The sequence below is a fragment of the Macaca fascicularis genome, chromosome 8 (genome assembly GCF_037993035.2).
Source record: "Macaca fascicularis isolate 582-1 chromosome 8, T2T-MFA8v1.1".
Classification (NCBI taxonomy): domain Eukaryota; kingdom Metazoa; phylum Chordata; class Mammalia; order Primates; family Cercopithecidae; genus Macaca; species Macaca fascicularis.
In genome coordinates, this window is record NC_088382.1 from 129,731,680 (window position 1) to 129,744,312 (window position 12,633).

Consider the following 12,633-nt stretch of genomic DNA (forward strand, 5'->3'; position numbering starts at 1 on the left):
TCAGTCTAGTGGCCCATGGTGAATTTTCAGACAAATCTGAAGGTTTTGGATTGAAATAGTAAAAAGTTTGAGAACAAAAGTTTCATCAATTAATTAACACGTCAAAGGGTATAGATCAGAAGAGACACTATGAACCACAACTTACATGAATAACAGCTAAAAACAAAACAAATAATAATTTTCGCAGAACACTTCACTGCAGCATAACAAACAGAATTTTCCAAAACCCAGACCCATACAAGATTTTCTATCTCATGCCTTCTGTGTCTCTCTGCTCTTTCAATTCTCTAAGAGAAGAGATCTCTGTGGTTTCCTCTCTATTTCTAGCTCTGTGTGCTTCTCATTTCTCTGGAAAATCTAAAATGCCCTCAGTGAAGACTTTCTGGCCCTCTTCAATCTTCCCAAGGCTGATCCTTGAAATGTTGCCTTAGGATGTCTTTCCTTTGGTTTAAAGTTTGGCTCCTATTAATATTTTAAGTGTCTCTTTAGTCTTAGTGGATATATCTTGGTGGTTATATATTACCCCAAATTTTTTTCTAGGGTGTAAGTTCTTGGAGGAAGTCTCACCAGAGGCCTGAGGCTAGCCTTGGTGAATCCGTGAACTATGCTGTATATGGGAGCAACAGCATGAATAGCAGGATATAATCTGAGACATAGCTTTAGGCTCGATGTACAATGCAATCACCACTTCTTTTCCTTTAGCAACATATTGGTTTGACCAATAGGCAACAGGTAACAGGTAACAATGCTTCATCCTTGTCATCAGTTTTCACTGTTTTTTGGGGGGTGTGTTATTATTGCGGCTTCTTCAGAATAGTCAAGTAATTTTCCTTAAAAGACGGAAAAAATAGGCAACATGAAAATAAGCTGATTAAAAGAATGTGAATGGGGAAATAGATCAGCATAGTGTTAAGGATATTAGCTTTGGTGACATTTGAGTTCTTACTCCATTTGCAGACGCCATAGTAATCTTGGTAATCTCCTCTCTCCACCCTAGTTCCCTCTTCTGAAAATAAAGAGTGTAATAGTACCACTCTATAGACCCCTAGAGATGCTTCTCAGCTGGCCTACTCTTGTGGTAAGGGCATGAGTCCCATCAGGAGTGCTCGACCCTCATGACCTCATTTATACCTAATTACCTACCACAGGCACTACTTCCAAATACCACCATATTGGGGGTTAGGGCTTCAACCTATGAATTTTGGGAGGACACAGATATTCAGCCCAGAGCTGTGGGATAAAAAGAGTTGGTGCTAAAATAAGAAGGATTGGGTGGAAGATGTTTAAGAGGGCAAATTTCTAGTCCCTCTCCTTAATGCTACACTCCTGTATGTTGGTAGAAAACTGAGGTTTATTCTTTGGAGAAGGAAAAACGTGGAGGTGTGAGCCTGAGAGTGAACCCATGCAGTGGAGAGTACAGGTGTGATACTGACAATAGAGGATTAAGAGGCCGTATGCATAAGGAGTGCTGATTTCAAAGTCCTCAAGCCGACTTGTTCAGTCAGAACTCTGGCAGCCAGATTTATCCTTGAGGCAAGGGACAGGAAGTGCACTCTTTGAGAAAGCTGCCCGCCCAAGAGGAAAGAATAAAGACACTGACCCTGGGGCTTGTTAACAAAGGGCTACAGTGAAGGTCACCCTAAAAAGCAGGGGCTCACGTTCAGCTTCCAATCCCTTTTTCAATCTCCCACTCTGCATTTGCTCTCCTTTCTTTTTATATCTCAGAAGTTTACTTTGAAAAATTAAATTCTTGGGGTGGGCATGGTGGCTCACACCTGTAATCCTAGCAGTTTGGGAGGCCAAGGCAGGCGGATCACTTGGGGCCAGGAGTTCGAGAACAGCGTGGCCAACATGGTGAAACCCTGTCTCTACTAAAAATATAAAAAGGAGCTGAGCATGGTGAGCGCCTGTAATCCCAGCTACTCGGGAGGCTGAGGCAGAGTAATCGCTTAAACCCGGGAGGCAGAGGTTGCAGTGAGCCGAGATTGTGCCACTGTACTCCAGTCTGGGAGACAGAGTGAGACTCTGTCTAAAAAAAAAAAAAAAAAACTACAGAAAAGTTGAAAGATTAGTGCAAAGGATACCCATATAGTCTTTACATAAATTCAACTGTTAACATTTTGTATACCTTCTCTTGCTCTTTCTCTACACAGACTTTTTTTTTTTTTTGAAACAGAGTTTCACTCTTGTTGCCTAGGCTGGAGTGCAATGGCGCAATCTCGGCTCACTGCAACCTCCGCCTCCCAGGTTCAAGCAATTCTCCTGCCTCAGCCTCCTGAGTAGCTGGGATTACAGGCATGTACCACCACGCCCGGCTAATTTTGTATTTTTAGTAGAGACGGGGTTTCTCCATGTTGAGGCTGGTCTCGAACTCCTGACCTCAGGTGATCCGCCCGCCTCGGCCTCCCAAAGTGCTGGGATTACAGGCGTGAGTCACCGTGCCCGGTGACATTTTTTGTTTTTTTTTGTTTTTGGAACCACACAATACTTTCTCATACTCAGGCCACCAAGGAATAGCAGAAATCTAAGTAAAGTTCCTAATGTGGAGATGGAATTCAAACAAACAAGGAGACGAAGTCTTTTGGAAAATAAAGTCTATGCAGAGAGAAAAAAGCTTTAAAAAACACAATTGTTAATATCTTCAGAGAGGTTGTGCCTATGAAACAAGGATAGGATACTATTATAAAAACCTTTAAAAAAACACAAAATAGATGTATTGGAAATCAAAATGTAATAACAGAAATTAGAAACTAAAATATAAGACCAGGCACAGTGGCTCATGCCTATAATGCCTGCACTTTGGGAGGCCAATATGAGTGAATCTCTTAAGGCCAGGAAATCAAGAAATTAAAATAAAATTTAAAAGTAAGGTGATAAAATCCATAAGGCAGAACAAAAAGACAAAAAAAACAGTAAAGAAAAAGTAATAACATTACAGTATCACTCTTAGAGGTCTATTATCTGAAAAATAAAATCCAGACAAAAAGAATAGAAAAATAGAAGGGAGGATTTCATTAATAAGATGCTTAAGGAGATTTTTCTGGAAACAAAGCATGTGAACTGCTAGATTGAAAGAATCTATGGAGTACCTAGTACAATGGATGAAACTGGACCCACATCAAAGCATACCATCAAGAAATTTCAAAGCATAGGCGACAAAAAGATTTTATAACCTTGCAGGAGGAGTAGGTTGTTGGGGAGACTGTTCACTCAGAGAGGACCAAAAGTCAGAATGGCTTCTTAATCATAGCAACAATGCAGGAAGCAAGAAGGAAGGAAGGGAGCAACACCTTCACCATTGTGAAGGAATATTATTTCTAAGCTAGAATTCTGTGCCCCTCAAACTTGTAATGAAACGTGAGGGTAAAACACAAGATCTGAAAAATGTGTCTCCTCTCATCACGCACCTATCTTAGGATACTACTGGGGAATATCCTTATTCAATATGAGGGAATGACGTACAACTAGGAAGACATGTACAGTTGAAAACAGGATATCCAGCACATGAGAGAAATAGAGAGAACCTGTGGAATGAGAATTGCGCCCAGGTATAGAGGTCAGTGGCAACAGGCTGAATATTTTTGGCCCCCATCCCACAAAGAACCATATGTTGCAGACTAAATCCCCAATGTGGTGGTATTGGAGGTGGGACCTTTGGGAGCCGATTAGGTTCTGAGGGTGGAGCCCTCATGAATGGGATTAGTATTCTTCTAAGACGAGAGGCAAAAGAGATGATCTCTCTCTCTCTCTCTCTCTCTACCATGTGAGGACACATGAAGACAGCCATTTGCAAACCAATATGTAGGCCCTCACCAAGCACTAGAGCTGTTAGTGTCTTGACCTTGGATTTCCCAGCCTTTAGAACTGTGAAAAGTAAATCTGTGTTGTTTAAGCCACCCAGTCGATGGTATTCTGTTATAGCAGCCTGAACTGACTAGGACAGCAGCCATTCAAATGGAAGCAGCCTGGCGCAAAAGACAGATAGCTAAGAGCTGTCATCACCATGCCTGCTACTGTAGAACCAGCTTTTTAACCAGATCAAACTCCTGGAGGATGTACTCAACCAGAGCAAGGGCATGTGCCAGGAAAGAGCGAGCCGTCATATCCAGGAAATCAGAATCCAGTCTTGGAAAAAGGCAAAGCAACTTCTAAGTACAGTAGAAAAGCAAAGGCCAGCATGACAACCAAGTAGCGGCTCTAAGAGGGAAAACTGCCCAAAGAAGGAGAAATGTCTAAAAAAATTTACCTGATGTAAATTATGGAACCCTGTACTGAGAGGCTGTTGGAAGTAGTAGGAAGAACTAGCAAAAAGCAAAGAGAAAAGTAAGAAAATGAAAAAGCAAGGTCATTTATTAACTTCAGGAAAAACTAAATGTAGAAGGAAAATAATCATTGATGCTTCCATATGAATAATAATTGCATAGCATATGAATGAAAATGCTGAATATAGATTTACCCAAAATTGTAATCTAATCACATTGGGATGATAGAAGAGGAGAAAGGGGGATGGCAGCATAAGAGAGCCTATTCTTTTTGCCATAATAGGAAATATATAAATGATGTTTAAAATTGATTAATAGGGCTGAGCCTGATGGCTCACGCCTGTAATCCCAGCACTTTGGGAGGCCGAGGTGGGCGGATCACCTGAGGTCGGGAGTTCGAGACCAGCCTGGCCAACATAGTGAAACCCTGTCTCTACTAAACACACAAAGGTTAGCCAGGCATGGTGGTGGGCACCTGTAAACCCAGCTACTCAGGAGGCTGAGTCAGGAGAATGACTTGAACCTGGGAGGTGGAGGTTGCAGTAAGCCAAGATCGTGCCACTGCACTCCAGCCTGGGTGACAGAGTGAGACTCCATCTCAAAAAAAAAAAAAAAAAAAAAAATATATATATATATATCTCTCTCTATATATCTATATAAAAACTGATTAATAGACACATAGCAGTACATGTGTGTTATTTAGAAGTATGGAATTTTTGAAAGTCTCAGAAAAAAACTGCTAAAAGGGTAAAAAATACTTCTAGAAAGCAAGACAGTATTAGTTTTACAAGTTTTCAGTATTATATAACTTTAAAAATTACATGTATGAATTATTTTAATAAAATAATTTAAAAATTGAAATAGTCCATATCAGTTCTCCCAGCATGTCTGGAATCCAAAAGCCTCTCGATAAAAGTTCTTTTTCTTATTGTGATATTGTTATTATTGGAAAGAGTCTTGGCTTTTTGTCAGATGATATTTAATCTAGTAATATCTGACACTGACTCTTTTTGGGGATTTAAATGGGGCATTTAATTCGTTGGATCTCAGTTTCTTCATTTGTAAAGTGAAGGGGGTTTGGCACATACAGTCATGCATTGCTAAACGACAGGGGTACAGTCTGAGAAATGCATTGTTTGGCAACTTTGCTACTGTGTGAACATCTTAGGATGTACTTACACAAACCTAGATGGGATAGCCTATTGCACACCTAGGCTATATGGTATAACCTATTGCTCTTAGGCTGCAAACCTGTACAGCATGTTACTGTACTGAATACTGCAGGCAACTGCAACACAATGGTAAGTATTTGCCTATCTAAACATAGAAAAGGTACAGTAAAAATGTGACGTTATAATTTATTCTTATGGAACCACCGCTGTATATGCAGTTCTTTGTTGACCAAAATGTTGTCATGCCACTCGTGACTGAATATATAATCTCTTAGACCTGATCCATCATTATTGTGCTATGAATAGGATCTTTTATGCAGAATGCATACACTGATACGACGCTGTCACACATGAAAAACTTGGCTGCTGTTAGGGTCATGACTTTGATCTGGGCCATGGAGCTGAAAAGATGAGGAATGTCTTAATTATTGGTTCAAGAACATGAAAGGCAATTGTGAGAAAGGGAGGGCTCCAGCACCCTAAAGGACAGAAGAAGACAATGTGATTTTCAACTCTGAATAAGTCTTAACCTTGCAGAGCTAATGTATTAAATAGGGTGATGGACCTCAATGCAGTCGTAAAACAAAAACCCTACAGGAGCATGGGAGGTATTGCTGTATTGTTTGGAAAGAAGTCAGCACACTACAGTGGAAAAAGCTCTGGCCTTGGAGTCAAATCACTTGAATTCTAGTGTTCGTTTTGTTGTTAATACGCTAGGTAAGTTTGGACAAGCTGTCTCATGGCTTTTGTCCCAGCTTCAGGACTGGTGAAATAAAGGTTGGTTTGGTTGAGTTTCTTCCATTAACAGGGAAATAAATCAAATCTGGAGCTAATGGGGATGTTCACGGACTGAGACAAAAGGTTCAGAAAAACACGAGCCAGATGTCCTGGAGCTCTGAGCAGGGCTGGTATTCAAAAGATTGAGCAACCAGGGTGGCACAGGGACAATCCAATCCGAATGAATGCTGGAAGCTACATTTGAGCGCAAACTAGAGGCCTGCAGCAAATCTACAGGCTACCTCTTCAATTGTGGGATCAAAAGGGAGATCTGAGGTAGAGGTCCCAGGGAGGGGTGGGGAAGAGGACATTCAGGGTGTTGGGGTATTGGAGAAGCAGCTATTTGCCAACCAATATGAAAATATTTCAATATATATATATTTTTTGAGATGGAGTTTTGCTCTGCTGCCCAGGCTGGAGGGCAGTGGCGTGATCTCGGCTCACTGCAACCTCTGCCTCCCGGGTTCAAGCAATTGTCCTGCCTCAGCCTCCCTAGTAGTGGGGATTACAGGTGTGCACCACCACACCTGGCTAATTTAAAAAATATATATTTTTAGTAGAGAGAGGGTTTTACCATATTGGCCAGGCTGGTCTTGAACTCCTGACCTTAAATGATCTGCCCACCTCAGCCTCCCAAAGTGCTGGGATTACAGGTGTGAGCCACCACGCCTGGCCACATTTCAGTATTTTAACAACTGGTATAACTGCAGTGGTATGCTCCTGCTGAAGGTGAGAGCGCTATCTGGGTATCAGGAGACAGTGTTCCTTCAGACATCATTGTTAGGATAAACCGAGATAAAAATTCAGGAAACATTTTTTTCTGCCCTTGTGTCCCACCACTTAATACTCGGATTTAAGGGACAGAGTATCTCTTTGGCTTAGTTTAGAGTCTATGCCCACTAACTAGGGGAATAGGTAAAAAAAAAAAAAAAGGCAAGCTGAATGACAACCTCCCTGCAGCTGCATACAATGGATTGGAGGTAATTTTCTAAAGGAATTCAGACTTCTGCTACCAAGGGTGAGATACGAAGTACTTAAAGCTGGTACATCAAAGACATCAGTCAGTTAGATGGGACATGGGCCCTTGACTATGAGGCACGGTCTGGAAGACACTCTGCTGTGCTGGCCATCAACCCTCTGTTACCAGCTGTGCTACTGTAAGATCGGGGCAAATACAGGTGTCCCAGAAGCAGGAATGGGGTAGTCAGCATGGATAGGGGATCATGAGAAAGGAGGTCCAGGACTTGGGCCATGGTTATTGCTCATAAGTATGGCATATTATTATCAGCTGGTGCCTGCTTACTGGCTGAGTATGAAGGTAGAAAGGACACCAGACTGGGGGAAAAGAATCACAGCTGGGTATTACAGCGAGGTTGGAGTAGAACTGCAAATAATTTGTTCAGCTGAAACTGGGGTTTGCTACAGCTTGTGTGGTGGTATTTTTTGGTTATCACAATGCCCAGGAGATGGTTGGGTGCTATTGGAATTTGGCTGATGGGGCCAGGAATGAGGTAGTCATGCTGTCCCGCCCAGAATGTCAATAGTACCTCTGTTGAGAAACATGGAAAGGAGAATCTTCCAGAAGGGGCAGCTAAGAGAGTACAGTCCTGTGCAACGGGCAGAAGCGGGGGCAGGGGGATAGTACCAGTTTGGGTAACATAGCTGCCATTTATTAATTGTTGGTTATGCATTAGGTCCATAAACACATCTATTATTTAATCCACATGACAATCCCTTAAGATATAATTAATTACCCTCTTTTTTTTTTTTTTTTTTTTTGAGACAAGGTATCACTTCGTGACTCAGGCTGTAGTGCAGTGGCCCCATCTCAGCTCACCGCAGACTGGAACTCCTGGTCTCAAGTGATCCTCCTGCCTCACCCCTTCAAGTAGCTGGGACTACAGGTATGCGCCATTACACCTGGGTGTTTTTTGTTTTTTGTTTTGGTAGAGACAGGGCTTCACCATGTTGCCCAGGCTGGTCTCGAACTCCTGAGCTCAAGTGATCCACCTACCTCGGCCTCCTAGAATGTTAGAATTACAGACATCGGCCACTGCACTGGCCATCCCCTCTTTTTTTTTTTTTTTTTTTGAGACGGAGTCTCGCTCTGTCGCCCAGGCTGGAGTGCAGTGGCCGCATCTCAGCTCACTGCAAGCTCCGCCTCCCGGGTTCACGCCATTCTCCTGCCTCAGCCTCCCGAGTAGCTGGGACTACAGGCACCCGCCACCTCGCCCGGCTAGTTTTTTGTATTTTTTTTTTTAGTAGAGACGGGGTGCCATCCCCTCTTTTTACACACGAGGAGTTAGGTTCAGGGAGGCAAAATAACCTCACCAATGTGAGACAAGAAAGGGGCAGAGGTGTGTGTGCAGTCCTTAGAGAGAAATAGCATCACAGTCAGGTCACAGACTTGGAATGAGACTCTGGGGAAGAGTTGTTGTGTCCTGAAATAAATTAGAAGCTGGAATTTTTGGTTATCTTTGAAAAGGCCCCAGATATTCATATGCAGGTGTTTTTTTTTTTTTTTTTTTTTTTTTCTAGATTGAAGGAGGGAAACTTCAGTGGGGTTTTCTGGTCTTGTTTCTGTGATTCAGTTCTCAGTACTCCACCAGACTCTGAGGACTGGCCTTAAGATCAGCGTTGAATAACCTCTCTGGAAGCTGACACTTCACACACAACTGCAACTAAATGGAAAACTGATTGAAACCAGCCATTCTGATTCAACATTAACTGAGGCTTCTTTACATTTAAAGTGAAATGCAAGAAGTCAAAAGTTAAGGAGAGGAAGGAAGGATGAGTTAGAATTCTTGAAAAGGAACCCATTTTATATGATTACTAAATCAATACAAATCATCACATAAGATTTTTATCAAGCAAATATGCTTATCTGTGGGTTTTTGCACACATATTTCACATTTTAAAATCATCAGGCAACCTCCCATTCCCAATTTTCTGGGGTTTTTTTTTTGAGTTGAAGTCTCGCTCTTGTCCCCCAGGCTGGAGTGCGATTGTGTGATCTCGGCTCACTGCAACCTTCGCCTCCCAGGTTCAAGAGATTCTCCTGCCTCAGCCCCCCGAGTAACTGGGATTACAGGCGCCTGCCACCACGCCTGGCTAGTTTTTATATTTTTAGTAGAGATGGGGTTTCACCATGTTGGCCAGGCTGGTCTTGAACTCCTGACCTCAGGTGATCCACCTGCCTCAGCCTCTCAAAACGTTGGGATTACAGGCGTGAGCCACGGCGCCCGGCCAGTTTTCTGTAATTAAATGATTGGAACTATCCCCTATCTTTTACCTAAACTTTGTGCTAACATTGCAACTACCTCCCCAAAGGGAATTATAAGAAAAACTTATGCTAGTCATCTTCATGTTGGTAAAAATGAACACGAGAGTAAATTTTTATTAGTGAGAAGGGGAATCAGAATATGAGGATTGTAGACACTTGGATGGGGGCAGAGGGAAAGAGACCTAACTGAAGTGGTGGTTGTCTTCAGGAATAAATACTGCATTTCAGGAATTCTAGTCCCTACGTGTGGATCTAGGCTGAATGGGTGCCTTTCCAGATCCCGCCTCTCCCAAGCCCCGCACAGACACGAGGTGGCGCTCTCCCTTTGCAGTCCTTGGAGTCGGAGCGGGTCTCCTAAAAAGCTGCGCCGGCTTCCTGGCCCGAGAGAATTGCATTCAGTGAAGCGCGGAAGCCGAATGGCGCCTTGCTCGGGCCGCACCCTGTGGCTGAACTGAGGCCAATTCCTAGCGACACCGAAGGACGCGGGGCGGCGGTGGGGCTGGAAGGGGCCTTCCACTCACTCCAGCCGCAGGACCCCTGCTGCAGCTCGGAGCACGCGCGGCGATGCAAATAACACATTCGAGGAGAGCAGAGGAGGTGGCTAGCCGCAGCTTGGACAGTTGGAATGTCGCAGGGACCACCTTGCAAATCACAGTCCTTCTATAGGGATTCTTACCTGGGCATGATGGAGGCAAATTTGGAAACCTAAGAGTACCACTTGCTTTCCTCTCTCTTTGCTCCATCACCAGCCTTTGGTGGTGGTGAAATATTCTTTTCAGTTTTCCAAGGCAAGAAAATATTTTCTCACAAAATAGGGTTCTGCAGAATTTTCAGTTTCCACCCACCTTCCCACTAACATCTGTGAAAAATCGGGCATGGACGGTGGGGACTACGGGTCAAAAATAAGTAAAGGTGTTGACTTTTCTAGAGGCCCCACCCAGCAGGTGAGCTCGCGGGACCGAGTCTCCGGAGAGCCAGCGCAGGGCCCTGGTGGCCTTCTGTTCTTCACATCTCAGGGTAGAGCCTCTCAAAGAGTGGCCTGCAAAGATATGAACCACCAGCAGGTGTGAAAATTGCAGAGTCCCTGGTCTTACCTCAGGCTCCTTGAACCAGAATCTTTGTGGGTGGGGAAACGGCAAGTTATGAGGTACAACCACACGAAATTGCCTACATTCGTCCTTTTGTAACCTACAAAAATGTCCGTTTTGATATCTCCAGCTGGTTCCCCTGCACCTTAAAGTCTGAGCATGGCTGCTTTGGCGTTTTAGAGCCCTTGGACTTGTGGATACCTCTTTCCCTCGGAGCGCAGGGTCTTTGACGCGGGAAGGCAAGGTCTGTCTTTTGGGAATGGGGAAGTGGGCACAAAGCACCTGAAAATAGGAAGACTCGAGACCTCCCAAAGCGAGCAAGGGGCCTGGTTTGGGAGCTTGCACTAGCTTCTGCCCCAGTGGAAGGGAAAAAGCCCGGTTTGCTCTCGGCGCGCCACAGCCGGCTGCCGCGCGCACCTGGGGTACAGCCAGGTTCGGGGTAGGCGAGCGCGCGGGCGGCACGGGCTGGCTTCACCACATCTCTGGTAGGGCGGGGATGGGGGAGAGGAGGAGGAGAGAACGTGGGGGGCGTTATGGGTTTAGGCCTGCCTCCCACCTCCCCACCTCCCGCCCCCGCGGCCACCCTCCGCTCTATAATTGGCTGCCGGCGGGCCTTCCTTTCTTCTTATCTGATCCTGGGCGCCCAGCTGGAGAGGCGGAGGCAGCTACAGGAGGCTGGGAGTGGAAGCTCAGCGGGAGCAGAAGGGGAGGGAGAGAGAGAGAGAGAGAGAGAGAGAGAGAGGCTAATTAAAAAAGGGTACTCCGAGGGAAGAGAGCAAGGGCGGTGCGCCGCCAAGGACCAACTCGCGGCGGAGCTTCGATTTTCCGTAGGCGCGGAGAACTCCCAACCTGGGCTGGAACCTTGCCCAGCACAGGTCAGTTCGTCTTTCTCTGCTGTTCTTCGGCTCGGCTTCGAAGTCCATGCATGAACAAGGAAAAGGGGAGACAGCGAGCCACCTGCAGATGCAATGCAGTTCCATGGACTTTCTTTTCACGCGCGCGCCCAGGATGGCCTGGGGACCTTTGGGATGGGATGGGATGGGATGGGACGGGTGCACCTGGATGCCTTTTCGTGAGGCTCACGGTGCAGGGAGATTAGAGGCATTGGGTGATGAGAGCGCAGAGATATTGGAAATACCATGTGCTGCTCCGGGAAGCTTTTCCCAGTGTTTGGGTGACGTGAGCATGTGGCGGGAAGAAGCTGCGTTTGGCTGCGGGACAGTGGCGGCTCCAGCATTTCCATATAAGAAGGGGCTTAACAAAGGCGGTAATTTGGGTGGGATCCGTCTTGAAGGGCTGTGTGTCCATAAAGAACACGCAGTTTTTATTTAGCTTGTGTTTGTGATAACTTGGAAGAGCTGCTGACGGAGATCACAGGGGACGAAACTCACCCAGTCACCTGTTGGCACTTCTACAGATTTGGGTAGCTGAGGACCGGGCGCTGGACGCAAAGGGAAACAGCTAGGCAGAGCGCGAGGACGGAGGATGGCGGCAGTAGGCGCTCCTCCGCCTCTTTGCGCCGGGAAGCTGGGATGCTTCGTGCGTTTTGCTTCGGTGCCAGAAGCCAGGAGGTTGCAGTTTTGAGAGAGGCACCGACAGGTTGTAATGTTGGAGAATCTTCTCCGATTTAGCTTGCCGACCTCTCACTTGCCCCCTTTTATCTCTCTGACATCCCCCCGCACCCCGCGTCCCCTCAAGCCTCCTTTTACATAGCGTCTGGGCGGATAGGCATCCGGGGCAGCTGGGCTTTGGCGCACGGAGCCTTTACAGTGGCCTCAGTCCCAGGGCAGAGCCTGGAGGCCGCCGACAGGTCCAGGACCACAGGTGCTCAGATCTTGGTGCTGGGTTCCTGTGTCCTCTGTGGCTCAGGGTTGGTCTGCTAAGGACCAGGAGAGTTTTGGACCTGCCCTTACGGAAAGTGTCCAAATGAAGCTTGTGTTCAGCTCTCACACGGGCCAGGATTTCCCCCCAAGCATTGCTTCTGGAGCTGCTGCTGAGAGCCGCATTACTTCTGCAAGTTCTGGAGAGTCCTCTGTTGACAGCAGCTGAAG

The 12,633-nt window shown here is 45.7% G+C and overlaps 1 protein-coding gene across 3 annotated transcripts in view; it reads left to right on the plus strand.

Annotated features, from left to right (window-relative positions):
* Positions 1-11,203: 11,203 nt before the first annotated feature.
* Positions 11,204-12,633, plus strand: part of COL14A1 (collagen type XIV alpha 1 chain) — a 245,527-nt gene continuing 244,097 nt past the window's right edge. For all 3 annotated transcript variants that reach the window (XM_005563999.5, XM_005563997.5, XM_005563998.5), the window contains exon 1: positions 11,204-11,457. The gene's annotated coding sequence lies outside the window, so the exon portion shown is untranslated. The remainder of the gene's footprint in view (positions 11,458-12,633) is intronic.